The sequence below is a fragment of the Sciurus carolinensis genome, unplaced genomic scaffold, assembly GCF_902686445.1.
Source record: "Sciurus carolinensis unplaced genomic scaffold, mSciCar1.2, whole genome shotgun sequence".
Lineage (NCBI taxonomy): Eukaryota > Metazoa > Chordata > Mammalia > Rodentia > Sciuridae > Sciurus > Sciurus carolinensis.
The window spans coordinates 906621-920413 of NW_025920138.1; the positions used below are offsets into that span (position 1 = coordinate 906621).

At 37.2% G+C, this 13793-nt stretch overlaps 1 pseudogene; it reads left to right on the forward strand.

Moving 5' to 3' along the window:
- Positions 1-8639: 8639 nt before the first annotated feature.
- On the forward strand, positions 8640-9427 carry LOC124974229 (mortality factor 4-like protein 1; annotated as a pseudogene).
- The last annotated feature ends 4366 nt before the right edge of the window (positions 9428-13793 follow it).

Consider the following 13793-nt stretch of genomic DNA (forward strand, 5'->3'; position numbering starts at 1 on the left):
AGAACAGTCTCAACCACAGGGTTCTAGGGGTTCTTTTACCAAAAATCACATTAATTGTAAGTGTCTTTTGCTGTGATTCAAAATTACACAATAACATCATGAGATCATCAACAGAGGGGAAGTGGGTCAAAATGACCCTTATGTAGGTACAAACTAAAGAATGGTTACTAACATTCACATAATCACTGTTGACATGGTACATTGTTTAGGAGCAATAGGAATCAAAAGAGAGCAATTTTTCTTTACATAGCGATTATCATTCTGTTTTGTAAACATGTCACACTAAGTAACTTATGATGGTTACAGGGGGGGTGATCCCATGGGAGAAACTTATTTCCTGTATAACATGGAGTCTCAGAGCAAAATGGAGTCTGTTTAGTCATTTCCCTTAGAGTCTGTCCTATAACATTCTCATGGAGCCGTATCTGTCAGCTCATCACATTCCCCTCTGGTTTTTTGTACATAATCAAATCATTGATTCATTAGTAGTGCATAGGTAATTGTAGTGACTGTGTAACACAATTAGCTTAACAGACTGGATTCTATCTCTAACATATTTACTTCAACAGTTTATCATGCATGGCCTGACTAAATGTCCCAACATAACTAGGATGAGAGGTTTTACTATTGTGGTTATTAGAGGAGTTAACCAGGGGGACCGAGAGACAGATTTTGGTACCAATTTTTCTCAGGTTTTTAGCTTTTTTTAAAACTTTTTTGAGTCTTTTTTTAATCAAAGATTAATGATCATGAGTGGCACCTGGGTGGTTAGTATAGAAACAAAAGTTCTCCCCTAAGGTAATGCCTAATTTACCTTATTTTAAAAATAGCAAATTTAATCCTCTTTTCTTTGTAGAACTACTTCAGCAAGTGAATCAACACAGTTTTCTAAGCAACTTACAGAGTTTTCTAACTCACTTAAGTCCAAATCTATTTTTCTACTTAAAGTTTTGAAATTTTGATTTCCAGTAATGATAGCAGTGGTTTCTACAGCTGTGGAACCTGCTATACCTATTCCCACTAGGAGGGGAATTAAGACAGGGGCCACTCATTTAGATCAATGCATGAGTCCCATGTGTTCCTTTTTTTCCTGCCCATTGAACACTTGGGGAAAGATGTGAACAGTAACACAAAATTCATCTCATTTGGTAATCTTAAAAAGTTGAAGGGCTAAGTATGGAGTTATTCCTGACATAGTTCAATCAAGAGAAAAAAATATGTTTAATATTTTTTCAGTCTTATCTTTAGATGGTGGTTGGGGTCTCTGAGGGCTGTCCATTTTTCTGTTGTCTTGACTCAGATGTGATGAGTCCATGTTGTGAGTAAGGTCCCTTCCATTTCAGCTGGGTATTAGTCCTTTTCTGGAACATAGTCTTCTGAGTGAAATGAGTGTTGGAAATCAGTGGTTCCTTGGGGCTGGTTCTCTCATAAGTTGAACCTGTTAGAGAAACTTAAAAACAGGTTAGAACAGGAGGAGGTTCTTAGTAAGGGTGGAGGATGGGCTCTGAAAGCATTATCATTTTAATCTCTCAGAGGTCATTTGCCTCCAACTTTCTGGACCAAAACTGGCCCTTATTTTGGGGGATTTAATCCAATTTACCTATCTATATTGACTGTCTTTTAAAGATTTTATTATTACCCCTCTAATTTTAGGGACTTTTTACTGCTGAAAGGAAAAAGGTCGATGACTGCTTTTGCTGCTTTGAGCTGAGAGGGGGAGAGTTGGGGTGGGGCAAGCAGTAAAATTTCCTTTTTAGGAATTGGAACTTTCTAGGGGTGAAAGTCTTGTTTTATGAAAGAAACAAAAAAAGAATGAGTACAAAATAAATGGAATATGGAACATGTCAATAAAAATCATGAAGCTGATAGAAATTAATAATCTCTTACCAGGAGTTGGAAGAGCTGAGAGGTTGTTACCATAAAAAGGCCTAACAAATTCTAACAAGGCTGGAGAGGATAAGGCCTTAATTGTAAATCTTAACACTGTTGGAGTTATCAGGAATGTAAGCACAACAATTATATAAGTTACTCAATGTCATCTGATTTTTGTAAAATATCTTTTTACTTTCATGATCTTTTTGTTTAGTAGAGATCCCTTTATTTTTGTTACTCAGGGCTAGAGAATCATACTAGCAAACATTGATTAAGTCTACCTGTATCAGAGATTAGAAAGATCTGTAGACCTTAAACTGACTAAAAACCTAAAACTCTGGCAGTTTCTTTGGATAATTAGCAGGCATTTTTGTCTAAGAATCTTTTTCATACCTCTAGTTTTACTTATTTTGGGGTGGCTAACACAAGTGTACATCTCAAGTTACATTAAAATAACTATTGTTTAGTTTAAAAAAAAATCCAGGAATGACTTTGCTTTAGTTTTAACTGTTTTTGCTAGGTGTTTAAGATCAAGCTGGTCAAATTGACCTTGGTCCTATCTGCTGTTAAGAATCAGCTGAGTTCCCACAGGGGTCACTCTTGGGGAACTTGAGAGCAGCTTCTTAGCTCCTTTAGTGCCATTCACCTGGTAGGGTTTCCTTGATGAGGTGGCTTCCTTTGGAAATATTAGGTATGTCCCCCTTTTCCAAGGACCCTCCTCTGAAGCAGGTGCACTGATTGGCTTCTCATCCTCTAGTGGTCTCATCAGTCTCCCAGGGCAGAAGGTTGTGTGGCCCACAGTTGGAAAGCTCCTTAGAGAATTTTTTTGTTCCCCATGTTTAGGATGACTCTGAGGGCAAGAGCCAAATATTGATTCTCTTGACTTCTTTATTCTAATCTTAGTCTTTAATTTTTGATCTTAAACATCCAGCCTGTCAGTTTCACCAATCATACAGTAAGAGAACTGCATTTTAACTTTAATGTCTATGACTTTATAGTTATTTACCAATGTTTATTAAACTGTGGTTTATATTATCTATCTTTAGGGGATGGCTTATTATCTCAAATTAATTTAGATTGTTCTTTATGCAGCACCTCTATAAAACATTAATCAGTCTACAGTTACAGAGTTTACAAGGAAAATACAAAATGGAATTAACAACAGTAAAAACATATTTAGTTGTGTAATAGCTATCTTAAGTTTTGGCTGAGCTATATATTATATCCTCTGTTTGATATCACAGTAATTTTATAACAAAAAATCAATGTTTTAAGTATAACTTATGAGGTGAAGTCTGACTTATTTTGGAGACATTGTAACATGTAGTAAGGTAGGAAGCAGAATCTTAACTCAGGTAAGGCAGGGCTCTTCATAATTCTTAGGTAAAGCAGTCTAGTTCTGAAGCTGATCTTTATCTTTTTTTAAAATATATGATATTACACCTAAAGTATAAATCAAAGAAAACTGAGAGAGCTTTTAACTTTCCTTTTGTGTAGTTAAGTGGCAAAATGTTTTCCTGTTTCATGATATTAACCTTTAAACATATCAGGTTCTCATTATCTTTTGGAAATACATTTACATTTTTATCCCAGTTCAGAAGGTTACATAAGGTTCAGGTCCAGTTACAGAACACTAAATGATATAAATAAATTTCAATAATATTTCTTATTCCAATAAGTTTAAATTTACCATTACAATTTTAGTTTGGAGAACACCAGCTTGAAAAAATGTTCATTTAAACTTTTTAAATATTTGTATACCTGGAAGATATGAACACATTTAATATATAAAAATTCACCCTGGATTTGGACAGAGGGCAATGGGAAATTCCTTCATTGATCTATCATCTGTGTCTTCTAAAAATTTGCTATACCCCAGGATTTGGAAGAACTTATGAAGAATTTCTATTTCAATTAAGTGAGGCTGTAATACTGTTAAATGAAAAAATCAAGAGAAAGGAAGCAGGTGCAGGGAAAGCAAATGAGTTGGATGAAGCACCCTGATGAATTTACAGGGTGGAGCTGGGGCTGGGACTCAGTGGTGGAGCACTTGCCTGGCATGTGTAAGGCACAGGGTTCAATCCAAAGCATCACACAAAAATAAATAATTAATTAAAGGTATTGTGTCCATCTATGATTATAAAAAGAAATAAAAAGTATTCCATGCTGTTCAGGCTGGGGTGAAGGATGTAGCTCAGTGGTAAAGCACTCACATGAGATCCTGTGATTTGGCTCAGCAGTGGAGTACCACTAAATTCAATGACCAGTAAACTGAGCAAGAAGGATGAATGGGAGAGAGTAAGAGCTTTCAGGAAAATAGCAGGAGAGACAGATTATGAGAGCAGACAAGAATTCTTTGGCTCAGTAGCTCTGGGGTGCAAGGACAGACCCCTGATCCTCCAAAGCTCACCGGGTTTCTAGCAGCTGTTGAAAGAACCATAAATCTCTGAAAAGCATAGCCAGTTCCAGGTACCATGGACTTGGAATATTTGGTGTTTCTTGGGTGGTATAATACCAGTAGAGTCCCTTAGAACCATTGATATTTCCTAAAATATTGTTTTATTTATTGTCTGCATTTTCTTGTACTAGCAGAACTTAGTAAACAAGTAGTTTGCCATGTGCCTTGCAAATGTACCACATTGGGGTCATATGAACACACCCTGTGACCCAGCACAGAACAGGGGCTGCCTACCACAAGGATAATGAGCTACTTTGTTGCATTTCCACCTCTTTTACTTCTGGGACAACTGGGATTGTATAAACTGTAGGCATTATTCTATAAAGATTATTTTTACTGAGTCTGATAAATATGTATCAGGTACAGTTTTGCAAAGCTTGAGTTGCTTTGAAGGCTGCAGTTGCCAAAAGGCAACCTGTGGCCCACAGTTTCCAAGCCCTGGAACTGAAGAATATCTTTGGAGATCTGAAAGCTCAGTGTCAGCAACAGAATACAAAGGGCCATAATCCCTTCTGCCTAAGTGTTGTATGATAATTAAAAAACAGGGACCTGTTACATTTAAAAGTTTGGGAGTGATGTTTTTAAGGAGTACTTTGTGAAAAGCTGAAAATCAGTAAAAAGCAGAAAGAAAGAAAGAAAGAAAGAAAGAAAGAAAGAAAGAAAGAGAGAAAGAAATAATGAATTAACGAAAGAAATGGAGAGACAAAAATAGAGGGGGAAAGAAAGGAAAAGAAAAAGAGAAAACCTTGCTGGTTGTGGTGGTGCATGCCTGTGATTCCAAGTGGCTCAGGAAGCTGAGGCAGGAGGATCTCAAGTTCAAAGCCAGCCTTAGCAGAGGTGAGGAGCTAAGCAACTCAGTGAGGCCCTGTCTCTAAATAAAATACAAAAAAGGGTTGGGGATGTGTCTCAGCAGTGGAGTACCACTGAGTTCAATGCCCAGTACAAAAAGGAAAAAAAAACCTTGACCCAAAAGATAAAGTGCCATCACTCTCTTTATTGCCATAGACTAAGGTTTAAAAATGAAAAAAAAGGGAATCAAAAAGAAAAAAAAAAAGAAGTTACATTGGATCTTCTTGTCATTCTAGAGCTAGCCATGATGAGGACATTTCATCTTTGCCTTGGTCTTGGGTCAGATAGAGACTGAAGAATATGTGCCTACACCTGGCTTCCACCCCAACCCACAAATTTATAGTTATGTTGCAGATGTGATGATTCACAGAAGGCACTTCAATTATACACACTAGCTTTTTAATGCCAGTACTACCCCTTTCTAGCTGCACCATCTCAGGTAAATGAATTAATGTCTGTGTTTCAGTTTCATCTGTAAAATGGAAAAATAAGAGTCACCCTCTCATAGGTCATTGTGTGCCTGGACTGGTGTGAGGTACATTGAATACCTGGTCCTGAGCCACATGGTGTGCACTCAATATTTGGCTGCAGTGGTGACAATGACCTAGAGGCCTAGGAAGCACTCAGTACATAGCGGTGCTGGGTTCTCAGTATCTGTGGGACATGTTAGAGGATTTGGAATACAGAACCCTCAACACCTCCAATAGAACTTTCTAAATTGCAACAGTAGTGAAAAGTGTTATTGTGAAGGGAGGGAGGGAACAGACAGTGCTTTGTTAAGTAAGTATACTTTCAGGGTGCTAATAAATACTGATTTTCATTTACACTACATCCTACAGCACCCATAACTTATAGACCAGCACCTTGTTTGGACATCTCTTACCTTTGTCACTTCCAGTATTAAAATCATTTCTTGGTTCAGGGTGGACCTCAGTGTTGTGGCAGTTTCCTGGCATGTTCCCGTCCCCGAGTTCCACCCCTGGCTTCACACACACAAAAAGAAAGACAAAGAAAACCCTAAAGTCATTTCTTCATTCCTGTTTTGGTCCTGGGTTGTTCTACCTTGAATGCCACACCTGGTCTCACACCCACAACTTCTAGGATTCAAGCCGCTCTTCAGCTCTGTCACCCACTTTCCATATCATCTGCTGAAGGACATGCAGGTAATCCTGTCAACCCACTGGGAATTTGCAGCCAGGATATCCTTCACCATCCTACATCCTTCCCTTTCTGTGTCATTCCCCTTTCCACATTCCTGTTTATTCCTTTGTAGGCAAGGATTTATTTGTGAGGTGTCCTTTTATCTAAGCTGGTCAGGATATAGAAGTCTATGCTACTTCTGGAAGTGCATGCTGTGCAACTGAGAAAAGTGGCAGCCACTTTGACTTAGGTCTCTGCCTAAATACACAGAAAATTCCACCGTCCATAGTCACTATGTTTAAATAACTCACTGATATCAAATAAAATCCATTAACTCATTTCCCTAGCAATTTTTCTACCCCACTCCCTCACTTGCCTAAATATATTTAGAAACTTAAATTAGCAGAGGTTCTTTTCAGAGGAAGGAGACAAGATAAGCCAATTTAATATTTGTAATGTGTTTGATTCTACTTAAGCATAAGGCAATAAATTAACACCACTAAGATATTTCTTTGAAGCCTATCCTCATATGACAGTAAAACATTGTATGTTTGCATTAGCAAGACACTAATACGGATGAGTTGTAACATGGATCTAGCTTTAGAATGGGGGAAGGATTCCACACTTATTCTTGATGTCAGCTTCTTCACTTGAGACATTCAATTTAGGGAAAGAGAAACAGCTTTGAGTCTAAGGGATCTGTGTTCAAATCCTTCCTACTATACTTCCTTCCTGGCAAATTCTGGAAAGTTTTCCTGAAACTTTGAGTCCTTACAAATATATTTATATTTGAAAATTTGCTGTAAACTCCTTCAAATTTAAAAATATTAGAAGATGTAGAGCATAAAAATATCCTTCAATAAGCCTGTTTTTTTAATTTAAAAAATGAAGTCTATCAAACTACCTTAGAAAACAAGAAAATAATTTCTAAACAAAAATCTAAGTGCCTATGCTGTAGGTGGCCAATAAAAATATATTAATGAAATGATCTGTCATTTTTATTAAGAACATGAGCCCAAGAACTCCCTTATGTAGTCTGCCCTTAATCCAAACATTAATTACTACATTTGCATTGTAAGATTATTATATCTGTATTCTGCAATGGGAAATAATTCTAAACTCATAAAGAAGTACATCTCCATGCTTTGATAAATGAGTATAATTAGTTCCAAAATTTTTCTCATACACTAAAACTGTAGTTTTTAATAGAATTTGATTTTGTTTGTATTTTTGTTTGCTGTTTTTTTAAGTATTTTTTCCATAACTCCACAAAAAAGTTCTTCTAATTTAGACTGATCACTTACATTAAAATATTTCTGATGTTTTCAGGAATAATTTTCTGGTGTACCACAGAATATTTATACATTTTTCCCACTTCAGCACTACTCCAAACAGATGTTCTCAGACTCAACTGATGTTCCTTCATGTTTCACAAGATATTGATGTAACACTTTGTGAACCAGTGTTTCATCATGTATTATATATGATACCTATAATATATACCTATGATAATATATATAATATATATCTATAATATTGATATATATACCTATACAGTATAATATATATCTATATATATAGTATAATATATATATAATATATATCTATAATTATTATATATATAATATATTATATTATAATATATATTATATATATATGCACACACTTTATATACCTATCTATACATATGATAATATATAGATATTATATATCTATAATATTGTCAATGGAATAATAACCACTGTACAAAATGCAAAGTTGTGCATAACTAGCAATAAACATTTGGATTAGATGATCCAATTGATAACTGTGCATGTGTGTGTGTGAGGTAGAATGAGTGACTTTATTGTTCTAGCTCTTTGGAAGTCTCTTTGCTGTCTAGGGATTCATACAGCTGCTTGCAATGTCCCTGCCAGCACTCTCAGTCCTACTACAATCAATTTGTACATGGAAAAAAAATTTGTACATGGCAAACTTAAAAATGCAAAATAGTTTATGTTATTTCCCAAAGAAAATCTTTCTGTGATTTTCCATGGAACTTGGAATAAAATCCAAACTCCTCCCTATGTCTCATAAAGCCCCACCTCAGGGTTACACCATCATGGCCCCGGGCTCCATTTTCAGGTGCCACTTCAGGGCAGATGCAATGCCCCCTTCCTGGTGACTATGCACAGACCAGTGCTAATGTTAACCTCAGAGTAGTGAGCAAGTATTGTGCTTTCATGGGCCTTTCCTTTATGAAGCAAAGTGTGCTAAAGTTATCATAAAGAACAAACAAGTGAAATACTTTATACACTACAGTGGTTGGAATAAAAAGTGAATGAGTTCCAGAGAGCAGAGTACTCAAGTGTGTGGACACCAATCTGCAGAAACAGCAAGAACTCCAAAAAAACAATCAGGAGCAGTATACAGAGGGGAAGATGAGAGGAGCTGCTCCAGGTAAGAAGACATCTGGACTGCAACAGAAAAATGTTGAAGTGAAAACAAAAAAGATCAAACAGGATACACCTGGAAATGGAGATGGTGGCAGTACCAGTGAGACACCTCAGCCTCCTCGGAAGAAAAGGGCCCAGGTAGATCCTACTGTTGAAAATGAAGAAACATTTATGAATAGAGTTGAAGTTAAAGTAAAGATTTCTGAAGAACTAAAACCATGGCTTGTTGATGACAGGGACTTAATTACCAGACAAAAACAGCTGTTTTGTCTTCCTGCCAAGATGAATGTGGATTCTATTCTAGAGGATTATGCAAATTACAAGAAATCTGGAGGAAACACAGATAGAAGTTGTGGCAGGAATAAAAGAGTACTTCAACATAATGTTGGGCACTCAACTTCTTTACAAATTTGAGAGACCCCAGTATGCTGAAATACTTGCAGATCATCCTGATGTACCCATGTCCCATGGGTATGGAGCACCACATCTACTGAGATTATTTGTGCAAATTGGAGCAATGTTGGCCTATTTTTCTCTGGATGAGAAGAACCTTGCTTTATTACTGAATTATCTTCATGATTTCCTCAAATACCTGGCAAAAAACTTTGCAACTTTGTTTAGTGCCAGTGATTATGAAGTGGCCCCTCCTGAATATCATTGGAAAGCAGTGTGAGGAGGCACTCTTTGCTCACTTGTGTTTAGATCTCTGTAAAAACAGTTTTGTTCTTAGTCCTTCTCTTATACAAATGATGTACTTTGAAGATGTTAGTGTATAACAGAACTGATGTTTGTTTTCTGTTTGAATTTAAACAGAGAAAATAAAAGGGGTCACTGCTCCCTTTTTCTTTCATTTTTTTAAAAATTTCATTTCAAAGTTGCTACCAGTTATTCAATGATGGACAGAGAGATAGGCTGTAGAGTGTTTGCCTAGTTGACAAAGCTACTTTTGAAGGCTGGAGGTTCTATTCCTTTGACACTACACACTTTTATAATATGTTTTAATGCTATATGACAAAATGCTCTGATTTCTAGTGCCAAAGGTTCAATTCAGTGTATATAACTGAACACACTCATCCATTTGTGCTCCTTTTTTCTTTAAATAAAGAGCCCATCTGTTGGGACTAATGACATGTTAACTAACTCAGGCTGACTCCTTACTTCCTGGTGGGTGAGCAGGATCAGGTCCTCAAAGGCGGTTTCAAGGGTTGGTGATGGTAAATTGGACCACTCTCAGGGATTGGTTAACAACAGTTCCATGAACGTGATCAGCTCGTGCTTGCCATATAGTCCCATGGGACTCTTACCTGCGTGAACCCCCCCTCGTGCCTTGTTGACCTTTAAGCTAATTGGTTCCTGCCTAACCCCCACCCTACATAAAAACTGTGTGATTTCCTCAGTAAATGAGTTCCTGCTGTGACTGGTCTCCCTGATGTCTGATTGTCCTCTGCCCAGAGGGCTGGGAGCAGACGGTCAGCCAGCCCTACCTATCCTGGTCTGACCTTGTTGGGGAGTGTCTCCTTCCCTTGTCACTGGTCAAAAGAGCAAGAAGGCTTAAGACCCCGACATCTGGCCCAACGTTGGGCCCCTCAAGGCTGATCCACAGCCAAAGCGAAGAGGCAGCTTCAAAACCAAAAGTACCAGCTGATTGGGCCAAGCGAGTTCTGAGGTAAGGTCATCCCTGAAAAGATGGGACAAACACACACCACACATGGTGACCCTGTGCTCTCAGCTCTTAGTCTCATGCTGAAGAGTAGGGACATTGAGTGAGCTGATACACAGGCAGAAAAAGCCTGGGACACCTTTATTTGGGTGGCCCCTTGGCTTCCTGTCGCTAATCTTTTTGACTGGTCCACATGGGATCATGTAGAACAACTTGTTAGGAAGAGGAAAATAAGTTTAGGGGAGGGTTCCCCATTGGGAGTCTGCCCTACATTATCCGCCCTTAAGACCTGTTTCTCTCCAGGACCTCCCAAAGGGGGCTCAAAGTTTTCCCCCAATGAGCTGCTACCTCCGGATGGCTGGAAATCTCCCTGGTGGCCATTTTATGATACTGGGCTGCTGCTTGCCACTGCGTGCTGCTTGTCGCCAACCAACGGGACAAAGGACACGTACACTTCAGAGGTTCATGAAGCAGCTTCTGCTTTATTCAGATAACACCCTCAATATATAAGCAGTCTCATGCATAAGCAATTGTAACCAGATATGTCCATCCAATTGTATTAAAGGTCAAGCAATCATGAGCTCAAGCATACGTGTAAGATATATCTGTCCACGGGTTAGGCGGCTGAACTAATTATCATACTGCCAATGGTAAATATTTCCTGCTTTTTCTCAAGGTGCATTCAGCACGCCTTTAGCTCTCTGCCAATTGCCATCTTGGATGCATGTGGTGTAACCCTGGGCCCCGGGTCTCGCCCACCACACTGGGCAAGAACTCACTGACTCTAACCTCCCCCCTCCCTGTATGGCCTCCCTGGTAAATGTTAAAATGTTAGTTTGGGAAGGAATGACTACCGATCACAAATTGGCCTGTGCAGGGATGAAAGATCACTCCATGGGAAGGTGGATTGTGGCTACCAAAGATATGGACACACAGCTTTCATGAGTGAGTGGGCAGATGGAAAGGGATTCCTTATTTTCAAGTCTCTTTTCTCTTGTGCTTCTATGATCTTCCTGCAAACTTGAACCCTCCTTCTCCACTTCTTAATCCCTCCTCCTCCTCCTTTAATTCAGTCATTTCTGCTTCCATTCCCCAGCCCAACCCAACTAGTCCTCCTGCCACGAGGTCCCACATATGCTGGTGGGGAGAGAGTAACCAACCCAAACATCAGTGGCATGTCCTAGTAAGGAGTATGATATAGTAGCCCCATTCCCCACAAGTAGTGGGAGATTGTGTCACAATTTTCTGTGTCCAAGCCTGAATTGATTACTAACCAGGAAAAGGGGTTAAAATGCCCTAGGCATCAAGTTTCTGCTGGAACATTTTAGCTCCTTTCAGATCCTGATCTCAGTCAAGGCTTACATTGAAATGTAAATAGAGAAAGCCTGAAGGCTCAGTAGGAGACCGGTCTCAAACCCAAACAAAGAAACAAACAAACAAAAAAGAGCAAAAAGAGTCTTACCTAAACTCCAGCAAAAGTAAATTTTATGGTGCTTTTCTTAAGTAATTAATGGCCGTATCATTTTTCCAGGACTCTTGTTTTTTTTTTTTTTAATTCTACACGTTTTTTGAGCTCATGAATTTTTGATCAGTTCTATTTTTTTAATTCAACTAGAGTTTTTGAACATCTGTTATATTGCAATGGAGATTCACCTATAAAGTTACAAGCCCTTTGATTTTGTGTTATGTGCATGTTGTGCTGTCTGATGTCATTTTTTTGTCTGTATCAAAACTGAGCACTCCTAAAATTAAAATTTAAAAATGGTTCCAAATATTTTTAATTCACGTGATTTCAAAAGGTTCAATTTAAATTGGGTAAACTAATAGAAGTAAAATGTCTTTAAAAATAATTCACAAGTCTCTAGGTGGTCAAGCTAATAAAATATTGATGTTTATAAAATGTCTAACATCAATTTTTCTAGGACTTTTCTTCAACAGGAAAGACATGGCAAATACTGTTCAGGACACTTGTCTAAAATCTTGTTTTGTTTTTTTTTAAGAAAATATGTGAATATGTGAATTAGAGTTGACATGCCTGGGATTACTCAAATGTGTTTGTAGACAAAATTGTTTTGTGTCATCACTAAACTAAAAACAAGGTTACTAAGAGTTATGTCCTAACAGGTAAAATTCTATATACAAAGGGTTCTAAAGGTTTCAACTGTGTTTCAATTAGAGTACTATAAATAACAAAATATTTAAACTTATTAAAATGGAGTAATTTATCTAAATTCAGAAATTTCATAAGAGTTGCTTCAGAATGTGAACAAAAAGGGTCAACAGGAAAGAGAAAATAAAAGGTTCAGGGTATGGAAATATATTCAGTAAAAGTGAAAAGGAAATGTTTCTGGGTAAGAAAGTGCTTGTGTGATAAAATACATGAGGGTGAAAGTAAGTGCTAAGAAAGTCTATATAAGTAAAGGGCAAATTTCAACAAGTTTGCATGTAACTAAGTTGGTTGTATGTATGTGACACAGTTAAAGCTATTTAAGGTTTTTTTCCTAAGGTGAAATACTAATGTTCTGATATAAACCAAAGTTTAATCTATACGGTAAAATGACAAGGATTTCTTAGAAACACTAATTTACTCTTAACTTTGTGTCTATTAAGTTTTATTCTTTAGAACAATTAATCTTAAAAATTGGGGTTTATACAATTATGGTTAACAACTGTTAGAGTATTGTACTACATTAGAGTCTAAATTTTTCTTTAAAAACTAAATCGGGTAATATAAAAGTGTCAAGGTAATTGTGAAATGGTCACTCTTTGTATATTAAATGTGTTCATATTTTCCAGGTTTACAAGTTTTAAAGCAGGAAATTTATCAAGCTGCTGTTCTCCAAACTAAACTTGTCTGTAATGTTAATTTTAAACTTATAAAGAGTAAATTTTATTGGGGATTTATTTCTATCAATTAATGTTCTATTATAGGACCTGTTATCAATAGGGTATATGTAAAATTTATTACTTTTTACACTGAGAAAATTTTAACTGTAAATGTATTTCTAAAAGTTAGAACCTGATTTGTTTAAAGGTTAAACATGAAAACATTTTGCCACTTTGCCACACAAAAGGAAAGTTAAAAGCTCTCAACCTTTAATTCATGTTTTAGATATAATGTTACATTGTGTTAACTACTGTTGATATAGACTCAGGAGTCAATATATGTAAACTGCTTAAAATGACATTTAAGAAAGAGTGTAATGCACAGTAGCAAAAATGGAACAACAGTGATTGAGATTGGGGTCTGTGACCTCATGACTTTGGACAGTGCACTTCCTTGAGAGCTACAAAGAGCTCCTAAAATTGCACTTTCCAGCTCTAACATCTTAGATCTACAGGCTCAACTTGATTCCTTGGCCGCTGTTGGCCTGCAAAA